Here is a 14,426-nt window from a genome sequence, read left to right as displayed (position 1 = left end):
AAATTTATAAATCCAGGTGGAAGTTATTTCCTGAACAGACTAATCGGTCTGTGCCAGTCGATCACGCTCTCTGGGAAGTCTTAAAAACCCTGGAAGGTTATAGAGTGTGTGTAACTCTCTATTGGACATGATCCCACCGTTTTGTCTCACGCTTTCGAGATCCACCTTACTCGGGTGCAGTGAACATCCTTGGCGCCCTCGGTACATATCCGCTAGCTTACGTTCTCATTTATCAATACAGTTGCTCGTCTCGTTTCTCATCCTTCTTTCCCGTTAACACGATTCCTCCAGCGAACACTGGCAGCCTTGATATCATGGTCTGGTCATGGACGTAAGACCTTTTTACGTCACGGTAAATTATACCAGGCGGCCGGCGAAGTCCGGTGCAGAGACGGAAGATAAAATACCCGGGCTCCATCGCAACTTAACGAAGAAGGAGAGCCAAGAGGCTTCGTTTCTTTACGGGCAGCACGCCAACCGACTTAAATCGCGGCACGAGACACGTCCGAGCGAACGGATCCAGCCACGGCGTCGTAAACACTGGCGAAATAGAGAAAGTCGTCTCGAAATCGTTCCTCTACGAAACATCTCCCTTACTAGACAAGCTTCTCTGATTTGGATTCTAACGGATTCCTGTGGAACGATAACATGCGAGTATATATACTGCAACAGAATCAACTGGACATGGTTGTTTCGATAATACAACAATGCCTCAGTTACAGTGCTAAACTAAAAAAACCGACTGACTTGTATATACAATAAATACGGTTCCATGTGGCTTGGCATAAATTGAACAGTTCAAGTGTGAGACATATATTTATTAAACAGAGAATTGAAATACCAGAAGTTCGGATAATCGAGGTTCTACTGTATGTAGGTACATATTGTGGAAATTAGATTTTAGTTGCGATCAAGATAGTTACTTAAGAACATAAGAAAGAAAATACCCCTGAAGATTAATTTCTATTCGAGGTCGTTTGAGTGGATTGGATCAAGAAATCTTTATGTGTTTATGAATAATGATGAACAGCTGATTAAGTGGTCCTAAGCTTTATCACCTTTACTACAGTATCAAATGTGTTAATAGTGGATCTGGTAAATACGATACATCTTGTTTAACTATTGCACAACTGAACTAAATAAATGATATAAATAAACTATAATATATGTATAATCCATATCTTTAGCATTCATATAAGATTTGGCTAAAAAGATTTGCACAGCTAAGGATACATAAAATCAAACAAAATCGATAAAAAAAAACTAATGCTACAAGAAATGTAGCAAACATAGAAATAAATGGAGCATAAATAATAAATGCTACAGAAATACTCTACGGGAAGATTAATACTTAACACTAATAAGAGTTGACACTATCAGTATATAGGTAAGTTTCCAACATTGAAAACATCGTACATTGAACATCTATTTGTCAAAATCTCAGTAAAGTTAAAATTAGCAGAAAGTAGTACTTGAACTTTGTCTAATCTAACAATTTGCACTGTATAATACACATTGATTTAAAATGAATAAAAAAGATATAAAACTATCATTTAAATCTGTGTATTTAGAACACTTACATTTTCATTACAGAGTTATCGTAGGCTAGTAATACTTTTCGATTTTGCAGCTTTAAAGGGCAGTCACTCATAGAAAAAATATTTGCACAATACTACATTAGAAAATGAGTCTACCGATCGGGACCGGGATCCGAACCCGAATTTTTCGCTCTCTTGCTAGGCGGCTACTTTAACCAATTAAGTTATCCCGGCCGACCGATGACTGATTCACTCCTAGTCCTCAGAAATGCCAATTTCCTCCTCCTACAATACCAAAGTTGGTAAACTGAATTTCGGTCACTGAAAATCGCTTTCCATACCACCGCACGCGCAAGCTGAAAGGTTTTCAAAGAAAATCGAAAAAGCGGAAACAAAGAGAAATCGTGCGCAAGGTAAATGAAACAACTCGAAGTTCGGAAGTTTCGTGTCAGAGAAACTTGGCAACGAGGAGATAAGGAACGAGGTTCTGAGACTTTTAATTTCGATTGTAGCTCGGCGAGTTCCTGATGGATGATCCAGATGCCCATAGATCATCTGTCTTTGAACGAGTCGACTGCTGCTTCGACTGGCACTTTTCCTGTCTGCTTCCCGACGCGCCAACTCGGTACGTTTTATGAATTCTGCGACGAACAATGTTGTTTCAGCACGCCTCCCGTCTTTGCCGGGAATTCCTCACCGTCGTCAAAACTCCGCCAGTAAGAATTTCGTGAGACGACTATGGAGATTCGGGAAAGTTATCTCGCTGCAAGCCGAGTCGCGAGGTGTTAAGAATAAATGGCACACTTCCGTCTCGCGGTTTTTCTTGCTTTAATACCGCGCAGCCTCGCTCGATACTCTGTCGAAGGTAAAACTTAACGCCGTTACCGGAGACTATAAAGGAGAAGGGAAAGAGCGAGCGTCGCTTTCAAAGTGGGTTATTTTCGACTTCGACCCGAAAGGAAACGGAACACAGCAATGTTCGCCGAAGTTGTTTCTCGTTCAAAGTATTTTAATACTTTCCGGCGGAACAATTTCTGCTGGCCGGATAGAAAACATTTTGCGCGCAGCGCGAATAGATCATGCTCGTCCATCTTCGCGCGGCATCTCGCCAGTCGACCATCATCCTTTAGAGCTGGGTCAGATATTTCGACGAAGTTTACAACATTATCTCTTTTAAAATTGTACAAGTTCTACAGATGTACCTAGGGAAACGTGTGTTTCCGGAGATGTTTGTTAGGATGAACTTATGTTTCTTTAACTCCTCGTCGTACCATTTTCTTTGCAGTTAATTTGTATTTATTGGGTATCTACAATGTTTAAGTATTGATGAGAAGAGACCAGAATTTTATTGCGACGTCAAAGAACGGAATGGCACACATATTTTACAGGTTATATACGCGCTCTTATTTTATTTTATTGTAAAGTATATGGACGGCTCTGGAGCCAATCGGTATAAATCCATTAACCTTAAAATTGCAATAAATAAGGATTTTGTAAATCAGTTGTAAAAAAATAGCAATACTACCAACAATGCAAAATACAATTTTTATTATAATTAAATAAGAAAAAGATAAACATTAATATTTAATTATATTATTTTTTTTTTAAATTTATTTAATTATATTACTTTATATTTTTATTTTTTTTTGCTATTTATTGTTTATTTATGAAGATGGGTTTGCACTGCGTAACTCATTATAAAAAAAGGAGTGCACTAAATGCTACGGTGATAAGTTGGTACATTTCAAAAATGATGGATTTCCATAAGCAAACTTCATCTTATTAACTATTTTAATGCTTCCGCTACGGCGGGCTTCGCCGTGGAATTCTCCCTGTAGAACGAGGCGCCGTGCCAAAAGTATAAATAATGCACACACAGTCTTCGGTATTCGGCTTGTTGTGGTCGTTGACTACAGTTACCCATCGGATGTAGGTCAGGGCTAGAACCAAGCCAAAAAAACCAGGTATGGGAACCGAGTACCAAATTCTTGTAACTCGACATCGAACGTTTGTCCAAAATTCAAATCCAGAAGTGAAAACAATAAATATCGACACCTTGTTTGTCGCAAATGCATCAGATCCGCAGAATCATTTGAAAAAGAACATAGATAAGCTTTTAATTTACTACTTTAAATATTATTCATTGAATTTTGTCGTAAGTGCATCAAATTCGTGATCATTAAGGAAAGAAGTTGGATAAAGTTTCAATTGAAAATATTTCTAAGATAAGTACTTCTCCTTAAGATCATCTGTAATACATATTAGTTGCTAAAGATGATTTACAATCGCTTCATCTTTCAATAGACTAAAAGTATTCAAATGATATTAAGATGCAACGACTTGTGGTAAGACAATAATTAGACAAGAATATAGGGAGTGGTCCATGGTCATAAGAGAATGAGGGTGAACTACTGAAAAATGCAGTGGAATCTGTTTTATGCACAGATAAATCGATTTGGGACGAGCCATGATAAAGTAAGTAGAATCGGCGCAACCTATAATCAGAGAAATAGACTTGGCTATCGTCCGTGTGCAGATAAGTAGAATAGAGTTAGTGCATTGTCCGACAAGCTCAATGGGGCGACCTATGATTAAAATGTGCAATCTGGACTGAAATAGAACGTGGCCTATGAGCGGTTGAGTGAAATAAGGTACATTCACGATCAGACAAGAGACGAAAATACTTATTATAAAATGAGCCTTTGCACGTTGGCATAAATTGAAACAGCAATTACTATGATTACTGAATTCACTGCTTCATTTATATTGCAAGATTATTTAAATGTCCTGTTATTAAACACGTCTGACGTAGTATTTTTATTAACTATACGATGAAATAGAAATGTATAAAATTATATTTGAGATAATGTACGAAATATGTATAAAATATTGATGACCTTAAAATTTCCCCAAAAAATTACCTTGGAAGATACTCTTGTGTGGTATCAATTTTTGTACGCTATTCACATTATTTAAACTATGACTTCTGCACATACTATACACATCTATACACATTTGTTTCTCACATTTAATCCATGATCACAAACGTTGATGTATTGTCACTTTAACATAAACTCGGATGCCACAATGTTAACGTGACTTTTTATCCAAACTTTTCTTATTCTAATTACAATATTCTCTATTACATAAAAGTATCATAAAGCCTAATATTACAGGTTTCCGCTTAAACGATTCGAGCCACAGGTCTGCAATTACGTATTAAATCAACTATTAATCGCCGGTTTTGATCCCGCTCTCAATTACGATATATGCAAAGTAAAATAGTGACAACAGTGGCCGTTCGGTGCATCGCTGGCTATTTGCTCGAATATTATTCAACGACGCATCCTATCTCCCGAAGCGGCTCGAATAAACTCAAGCTCAAAAGCCATGGAACTGGTCTCCCCTGGGTACGAGATGCAAGGCAAAGGAACAGAAATTCAGGTTTGGCAGCAGCGCCGTCGCTGAAGTAGCCGTAAAAAGCGCCGCGCTGGCGAGGTTAGAGGTATGAATTTCAAAGAGCGGCAGAGAAACGACGAAGTCGGATAAAACGCGGGTTTGTGCCTACACGCGCTTTTGCTACCGATTTGATCTTATTCCCTGGACTGTAGCGAACCGTTCTAAAACCCGAGACCACGGTGCCGCGTGAATTCTCGCTTCAGTCGGTGGTGGCGTTTAGGAGGTTAAAGGTCACGTCCACGGGGACCACTTTGTTCACGCTGACAGTTGAACCGAAAGACGACCCGCAGACCCGATAGAGGCAGTACACCCAGGAGCATTATTATTGCGGCGCAACCGGTGCGTAATGATTTTTTCGCAACAATAATATGGTAGGGATTTTCACGAGAGACGCTGCACGATGGTACTTTTCTTAAAAAGATTAACCACAATTCCTTGTTCCATAGGATTTTTATGAATGTCAGTACTCTTATAGAAATTGCTGGATTTTAATATGTTGTAAAAATACGAAATTCAAAGTGAAAAGTTAAATACACTGTGTTTAAATAATTCTTTCCAAATAGCAATAATTTTACCGTATTTAACTACGAATGTAAATATAGTAGATATAATATTTGGCTAGAAATATAATTACAATATAAGATTTTATATGACGATTTTAATTTCAATGTCTTTAATATTTACTACATCCTTTATAACGCTATAAGTTTTTTAAAACTGTACCAATGACTTCAATCTGTTTTAAATGTTAAAGGGACTAGTTTATTGTCTAATGATTAATATACCTTTATTTTAACTTTGCTACTATTTGAAATGACAAAAGGAAATAAAAAAAACTTTCATTTTTTAGCTTTTTTATCTAAACCTGAAACGAAAATTTAAAAAATGTGTTTTATAGATCACGGTAAACTATATGCATACTCAAAATTTCATTGAAATCGATTTTTACTTAACACATTCAAAATGCAACATCTTTGTAGTACTACCGAGTATGATTCGCCAACTTTGACGGTGTATATATCTCAGTAACCATTCACGATATTTGAAACTTTCAAACGGTATTTGAAGCTCTGTATACTACAGCAGTTTGTTGCTGCTATATATTTAAAAAATTGCATTTTTGGCAACATTTTGAGAAAAGAATCCACTGTGCGCTACTTGACGCTAGCCAGGCTGCGTGTCGTGCGTCAAAGCAGAATTGCAGACGCTTGTAACATTGTCACTGGAACTGAAGGGTATAAATTCAGGATGGATAATTTCTGTTACGGAAAAAGACCTAGTCGCCGATGGCATATTTGTCAGAAACATGTTTGCTTTCTAATGGGCAAAATGAAATTCGCCTAAAGCCACCAGTTCTATCTACATACGGAAAGTTGAAGTCAAGTTCAAAGGCGGACTCGGTGGTACTTGGTCTAAAATTCAACGGAAATTAATTTCCAAGAGGAAAAACATTCAACAGGAGAGTTACAGTTTTGTTTGCCTTTCAGCTACTAACCCGACAAGAGCCATTATTAGAGATATGATTAATAAGAATTCGTGAAAAGTATTTCATGAAATTTTCAAAAATGAGATAAAATCAGAATAAGCGAAACCAACAGATAAATGGGAAGAAGGGCAACAGAAATACGAAAGGAAAATGAAGGATAAACTGACGTTTTAAACGCAACGTTATGGACGAAATACCATCGGATTGAATGGCCGCCACGACAACGACCGCTTCGAACCGCAGATATCCGGCAAGCACATCGTCGTGCATACACCCACCCACATAATTGCTTTTCAGAGCACCCACGGGGAAACCATCAAGGAAGCTCTGAGCTTCTTAGATATCAGCCTATACATGTAGAGTCGTATAGAGGATCCACTCATAACTGACGTATTGTGGTTTCAATGAAGACAACCTCGGAAGTAACTTGATCGTTTCCACCAAGTTTATAAGCCAGAAGTCATGAAACAAAATTATTTGGAGATTTTTTAAGTTGTTTCATTAGAATCGTGTAAATTGTGTAAATCCTTTAGACATCAAATAGCGTTTCATTTGGTAATAATAAATGCGAAAGAATCCTAGATTTTACAAATGGAAACTTCCTTTCACGCTATACCACCAAATGAGCCATTGTAGCTAATATAATTCGTCTTAAATAACAAAGTGTTTAACGATTAATTAGAAACGATGTGTTTCATCTCGAATTGTGAGTATACGCAGAATGCACAGCCACTTAAGGTAGTCTCAGAACATGTTCCTCTCACGAAACATTTCAGGGCTCGTTCTTCGCAATTAATTGTAGAATGTGCGAGCTAGAGTCATGCATCCTGTCTATGAACATCGAAAACTTATGTTACACCCATGAAAAATGATCACCGCCGAAACGAGCACGTGAGGCCGTAGCAGTTGTATATCTCTGTCTCGGAAGTGTATGAACACGCGATGATAAATACACCCGTTAGCCAGCCTTACGTATCGACTCGAAGAACGTTCCTGTATTCACGTGGCTGCCACTAGTTCCAGGCCGTCCGCCATCCAACCGGAAACTGCCAACCATCGCAATATCGGCGCAGCAGTTACGCGAAAAGCCGGTCAGCGAGATCGAGATTTATTCGCGAAATTGAGAATTCGGTTGAATGCGAATTCGACCGCGCGGTCAGGAGTGCATATTTCATCGACGCCCCCGTATTTCCAAACGAACTCCGCCCATTTCTCCTCTATAAAACACTCGTTTTTTCGGCTAGTCAAGCCCCAATGCTACTACATTTGTTTCATCCGCAACGGAACTTCCAAACCATCTAACGGCTCAAACAGGATGGATGAGTAGGCTCGTCAGGATAGCCTACGGTTTTTGTCGTCCCGCTACTGGATTCATACTAATCACGCACGTTTCTGTAGTTCTAGAAATAAAATACGTTCTATGTATATGTTACCGTGAATGACCGAAATTGGAGAATGTCGACTTTCACCGGTGAATGTCAACAGATACCAAATACGTCGGTGAAAGATCGAATATTTCATTACATTGTTGTACATTCGGACCCTCTCCGGTGTGTGTCGACAATCACAGATATGCTCTGGTGGAGGTCCAAAACCTGTCATTGCAAAAGGAAGTGTTCCACAAATAAGTGCAGTTGTAAAAGCAAGGGACTCCTGTGCAATTCAAAGTGTCATAATAGTTTAAGTTGTTGCAATAAATAAGATTTGAATCACATAAGTAAGTAATTCTTTTATTACTATTATTTTCTTTTCTCATGTAGAATGTACCGTGTATTTTAAATTCTTGGTCATTCCTTTCAGAAAGAGAGGCGAAAAAGTTACGTCACCCTTGTGGCGTTTTATAGCGACTGAATTACGGAGAAGAAAATATAAATCTCCAACATGTTCAACATTCACCATTAGTGCATGGTGAATGTCAACATTTACCGGTGTAAGTCAGAAATAAGGGTATTTAGCAAATATTTCGGACATACACCAAGCGACTATGTGAATGTTGACATTCACCGGTGAAAGTCGACATTCTCCAGATTTCGGTGTTTCACTGTAACATATACATTCCTTTACTACTTGTGAACGATGTATACAATTTTATACTAATTTTACTACGTCAAATATTGTTCTTTCATTTTTCAAACATCAACTGCTTACTTATAAATTACAAATGCTTACTTAAAAATTATTTACAAATTACTTAATGTAATTCGTAACAATTACTATAATTTGTATCAACCTTTTGCACCCTAACAACGAGACTCGAGACGAAGATTTCATATTTGATCTACTCAATATGAGTTATCCAAGTATAGGAATGAAAGTAAATGAAAACATATAAGAAACAAAAGTTGTCTGATTTTATAAGATAAATTATTAAAGATGAAGAAGTGCTAAGCCTCGAAGGGCCATCTTCTGTCTTGGGGCAAAAAGACTGAGGTTGCGATATAAACTCCGAATAATGTGCATTATAATGGCGAAGTGTGTAACGTATTTGCGTAACGACGTTTCAGAGCTAATTGTGAAAGTTTGTCGGCATATATGTATACTTAAATACGCGGCGAATGCAGTCCTATTTGAAGTGCCGATTAACGAGCATTGCTGTTGTTTGGGTGACTTTAGTAATGGAAAATTCCGATAGGAAAACACTGTGCTCCAGAACGTGTGCACATTTGGCTAGCACGTGCTAAGAGATGCAATAAATATAGCAACTGTAGGACCTAGCCTATTAGAGCCGAAGTAATGATTTTCGATTCGAAAATATTTTTGAATCGGGTGGAAATACGATCCCTTGATAAAAAGTAATGAAAATGTTTTCAATAATGATCAAACAAAATACAACCGTGAAATAACAGTTGTCACCACGTATGAGAGTGTCAGAAAATTCGCAAAAAGTGATTATTATTTCCAAATACTACACTATATTTATAATTAATTGATACTTGCGTAAAAGCTTGTTGACGTATGTTTCTATGAAATATTCATGACAGTGGTGCTCACGCAAAATAAATCGGTTTTGAACAGTATTTTTTAACAACGCACTGCGGCAGAACAACATGTTATTTCACATTTAGTAAAGCGACAAGAGCATTTATTATTTTATTGATATTATTTGAATAATCGTCAAACATTTTTCTGGAGGCTCTAAATGTTCCTATATCTTCTCCAATATATGCATAGTATATGTAATAATTACGTTGAATAATAAAATAACAACAGAGCACACAATATATTTGTCAACAGCATAGCATAAACATGGCACATATTTCGTGTGAAAATTGTGTAAATGTGTCAATAATAATAAATATTATAGTCATATCATTATAATAAGTCTGGAGTTCTTATATTTCTACACAACAAATTCAGTGCGGATCTGACGTAACATGCCTTCGCCATTTACCTACTCCACGAACGATCCGCCATCTTACAGTTAATCTCTAGCCCGAATAGACTGAACACATTTTTAGGTAAATTGTGATAAAAATGTTAAATTGTGATTGTGATTGAAATGACTAGATAAAAATGTTCGGTAATAAAACGTGAATTCTTCGAAAGATTTCTAAGCGCGTAACAAACTTCTATAAGATTATTTGCTCACTCGATACATTACATCGTTATCGGAACGAACGGGACGAGTTACGATCGCAATGATCTACCGGCCTCACGTCGTGCTTAATGGACACGCGAGCGAATTTCCGCCTCTTTCAGTTCCCTCTTAGTTTTTATTAATCGACAGGACGCGCCGTGGTTATTCGAAGAGCGGATTCCCGATACTAACGAATAGCCTGAATTACCGGGCTACACCGGTCTCACGTTTCCGCGAAAAACTTTCGTGATTTATGCCATTGAATTATTCCGCCATGCATTAATCCACACCCGCCTCGAACTTCTGACTAATTCCACCTCATGGACAGCGAATTCAACGAACTTTTTCCTCTGACCTCGCTCGGTAAAAAGTCGTCGATCGTAAACTCCATATTAACCGAGGCACCGTCGTATTTCCCCATTACCTTCTATTCTGCCGTTTAAACTGAATAGCAACGATTTAATTGATAATCTTCCTGAGTTTACAGCTTAGATCTTTCAGAAAGCGACATTTTTCATAAGCAGTTCAATGAGAGTTGCGCAGTATACGAATCGTTTCGAAGAGAGAGAGAGAGAGAGAGAGAGAGAAATATTTATTTAAAATAATTATTCGAATGAATTCTTTTTAATCGGATATTTTCTTCGAATAACAATAATTCATTTTTCCTAGCAAATAATTACATCTGTTTATCTGAACAATTCTTTATTCTTCATTCGAATGAATTAGCCTAATAGGGATTGTAAAATTATTAGAATAATAATGCGAATAATTATTGATTGTTTTTATTTTTGGGTAATTTTGTAGGAATATATTGATATATTTAAATCTTATTTTTACAGCGACAACATTTGCTGATACAAAAATAAAAACAAGTGAATTTTAAAAATTAACAGGAAAGAAATTAATTAATAAATTATGAAAAAATACGTTATACTTTATCATTTTTATTGAAATCGATTATTTTCTGAATATTATACGAATGAATACTTATTCAAATAATAGATACCTACTTATTCGAATGAAATCTTAATCGAGTAAATCCTTATTCGGGTTAATTGTTATATAATTTTTTTCGATTGAATATTTATTCGATACTATGGAATAAAATCTTATTTATTAATCTTTATCTCTTATCTGTCATCCGAATAAAATTTTGGTCGACTCTGAGTTCGATGCATCAAGTTGTACAACATATTCATCAAACTCGAAGTGAACCCTTTTGTAAATAATACCTATAAATTACATTAAGTACTATTTTTAAATAATTTTATTTTCTTAATTTTCTTTTTGGCGAAATAAAATACCTATATATGAACAGATTCGCATGTATCTTTCAAATCAGCCAGGATTTCTCCAAGATTCTTGCGAAATATCAGATTTACCACCATTGCCTCAGAGGTTTCGTGGGAACTTGAGGTCGTTTCTCGGTATATTCCTAGCTCGACCATATCCATTAAGTACATGACTCAATACGATACTTAAAATATGTACAATGCATTTTTAACTATTATTAGCTCTTAAAGAAACAATCTACTGTTTTAAGGAAACGATGCCTCTCGCATTAAATACCTTGTAAATTAAACAAGCCCGAATTGTCCACGATTTCTGCCGATATATTATCATGGAGCCATTTTTGGTGTGACACTTCAGTTGCAATAAATCAGTGGTTTCGTAGTCAAGAATAGCTGACAAAGCCTGGGATAAGTTCCGTGGGCAGAATTTTAGTCGCGCGCCGAATGAGATTGAATTTTAAATGTGCACCATCGAAGAATAAGAAAGTCGGCGCTCAGCATTAAGGACTGAACCGTGAATTAAGAATAATAAGTTGAAATCATAATTACAGAAGTTGTCGGTTAGTGGAGCGTCTGGGGAATGGAGAATCGTCTCTTCAAACTTCCGCCACTGGCTGTTGACAGTCTGAAAGTCAACAAGCTACATAAACTAGTTGGGGACAATTTAAAGACTTCTTGGGAAGAAAATACAATATTTCCGTTTGAATTGCTTGTTCATGTAAAAAAAAAGTTGTCGAATTTCAAATGTACTTTTTACGTTATCCTGAATGTAGTAAACGTCTCTTGCGAATTTTATAATATAACATTGATTCTATGCGATCTAAGTTTGGATCACAGTTTTCAAACCATTTATTTTCTAATTTGATCAACTAATTTTTTCATTGAAATATTGAATATGTTCTTATTATTCTGGTGCTTCGAATAGGCGAAGTCACATTTGTAAGTTGCAATTAGGATGAAGAGGTTCATCATTGTTCCGGTAATGCCAAATTTATTTAATATTATTGTAGAATATGAATTAAAGGAATGTAAGGAGAATACATTAATTAAAGGAATATATAAGAAAAATTAAGGACAATAATAGTATCGTACGAATAAGTTAATAAAATGTTTGAAATATTAATGAACATTGACAAATTGTGTGAACAAACTAATAATGGGAAACAAGAGGAATTTTTAAAAGTATAAACGTATATACATGAGTGTAAGTGTATGTACTATAAACGATATAAACTTCTAAAAACAATTATAATTTTTAATTATAATTATTTGAAAATAAATTTTCTATTTGACAAACTACTCGTATAAGCACTCTATTCCGGAAACTAATTAATACCAAGAGCCATACTGACAAGGTAAATAGATTGATAATGATGATTTCAAATCAGCTGCTCGTCTACTGATCAGTTTGTAACTTTCACAAGGACGGCATTGATTGCGTTTCATCGAAATTGGGAAGTCGGCGAGGTTGACAGGACCGAAATTGACAAGTTCGCGCGCCCACCCCATAGTTACACCGCAATGGTTAAGTTTGTCAAAGGTGAATCAAGTTTAATTTGTCAAAGGCGGAGTTACACATCGAACTCGCTAAACAGTCTGTCCACCGTCATTCGTCATGGTTCTGCTTGGCTTTCTTCACTCAATCTGAAGCGAAACGGGAAACAGTAATCCTCATCAATTCTGTTTCCATGCTTTGAGAAAAGTATCGCAGATGTTTGCAGGTTTCTTGTTATCTCACCATCTATTCCAAAACATGTATATCGAGTTTCATCAATCAAAAAGAGCTTTAAACATAAAAGTGTAATTAAAATGATTAAATTTGGAATATTCGAAATAGACAAACAGAATTTGGTCAAGTTTCATATATCAATTTATTAAAGTATACAATATTTACAACAAACAAATAGATTCAGGACATTTCATAATTAAACTCAACGAAGCAAATAATTCATTAAGTTTAATATGTTTTATAAGATTTACATTTTTTTCAAGGTCATATTTGTCAGATTCCAAAGCCGGCGATGTTTCTAAAATAGGAGGGAATATCTCTAACATCGTCAACTCATGATACCATAATAATTTTCATATCATAATATTTGTATCTCCAGATCGAATGTTTTCTTTGAACATTTTTTCCTATCAACAAAAGCAAGAGATCCAAACAGATCATAATACACTATTATTATCAAAACACGCGATGTAATTTTACTCTGACTGCAATCCATTGAAATCAATAATTAGTTAAATCATATTGTACTTTGTATAAATTGTCCTATAAGGACCATTTCACATGTAACGTAATTACAGTCTCTTTTATGTAGAACTATTGAGTAATCCGAGCAAATGTATGTACGTGTGTGTGTGTGTGTGTTTTGTGAGTGTAATTAAATTTTCAATCCACTGAGAGCCCATATAGGGAAATCTGCGACCAATACCGGTTCTGGCCTCCAGGATGGACTATCATCGAGCAGAGGGTGAGCCTAGAGATAAGAAGTTCCTCCCCGAAATTTCGAAACTTGTTATTATGGTTCCGCGTTGAGCCATATAATTACGGTTCTGGTTCGTTACGATTATCGCTGCGGTCTAATCGGATTTTGAGCTAATTATACCTTATCGCGATGCTTTATTGGTGTTCCTCCGCAATAACGCCTATCATGTTAAATTCTTCAAGTTATCTACGTTTCGATTGGAATCTGAGATCTGCATACGATTGATACGATTTTCTGTAGGGTCAATTTCATTTTAACTCGAATACATATGAAAATGTATTAACTCATTGCACTCGAGAGGTGACACTCTAAGGCACCTCTAAAAATTGTTCCGTCACTTTTGAAAGTAATTTTTAAATCACCAAAATTGTTTATATTTTAGGAAACTATTAAAAGTGTTGTATGTGTCATAAGACTCAATAATATGGAAATGGTTTAGAAAAATTTTGAATTGAGAGTTAAAATGTCTCCGAGTGCAAAGGATTAACATTGTTTTATTAGTACAGGGTATTCATTAATCCTGTCGGTGTATAGATGTGATTAAAATTGAACAATATCGGAATTATGAAGGAGGTATAATTATCG

At 36.1% G+C, this 14,426-nt stretch overlaps 1 protein-coding gene and 1 long non-coding RNA gene across 9 annotated transcripts in view; both read left to right on the top strand.

Annotated features, from left to right (window-relative positions):
• The window catches only part of LOC117225952 (glutamate receptor ionotropic, kainate 2), a 252,150-nt gene that overhangs the window by 115,336 nt on the left and 122,388 nt on the right, over positions 1-14,426 (top strand). The gene's annotated exons all lie outside the window — the stretch shown is intronic.
• On the top strand, positions 1,193-3,572 carry LOC117225993 (uncharacterized). The gene is made up of 3 exons (XR_004491682.2): positions 1,193-1,387; positions 1,631-1,951; positions 2,051-3,572. It is a non-coding gene; the product is annotated as an uncharacterized LOC117225993 (long non-coding RNA).

This window comes from Megalopta genalis, chromosome 6 (genome assembly GCF_051020955.1).
Source record: "Megalopta genalis isolate 19385.01 chromosome 6, iyMegGena1_principal, whole genome shotgun sequence".
NCBI classification, from domain to species: domain Eukaryota; kingdom Metazoa; phylum Arthropoda; class Insecta; order Hymenoptera; family Halictidae; genus Megalopta; species Megalopta genalis.
The sequence above is the reverse complement of the archived record's forward strand: the minus strand, read 5'-3'. Positions and strand labels throughout refer to the sequence as shown.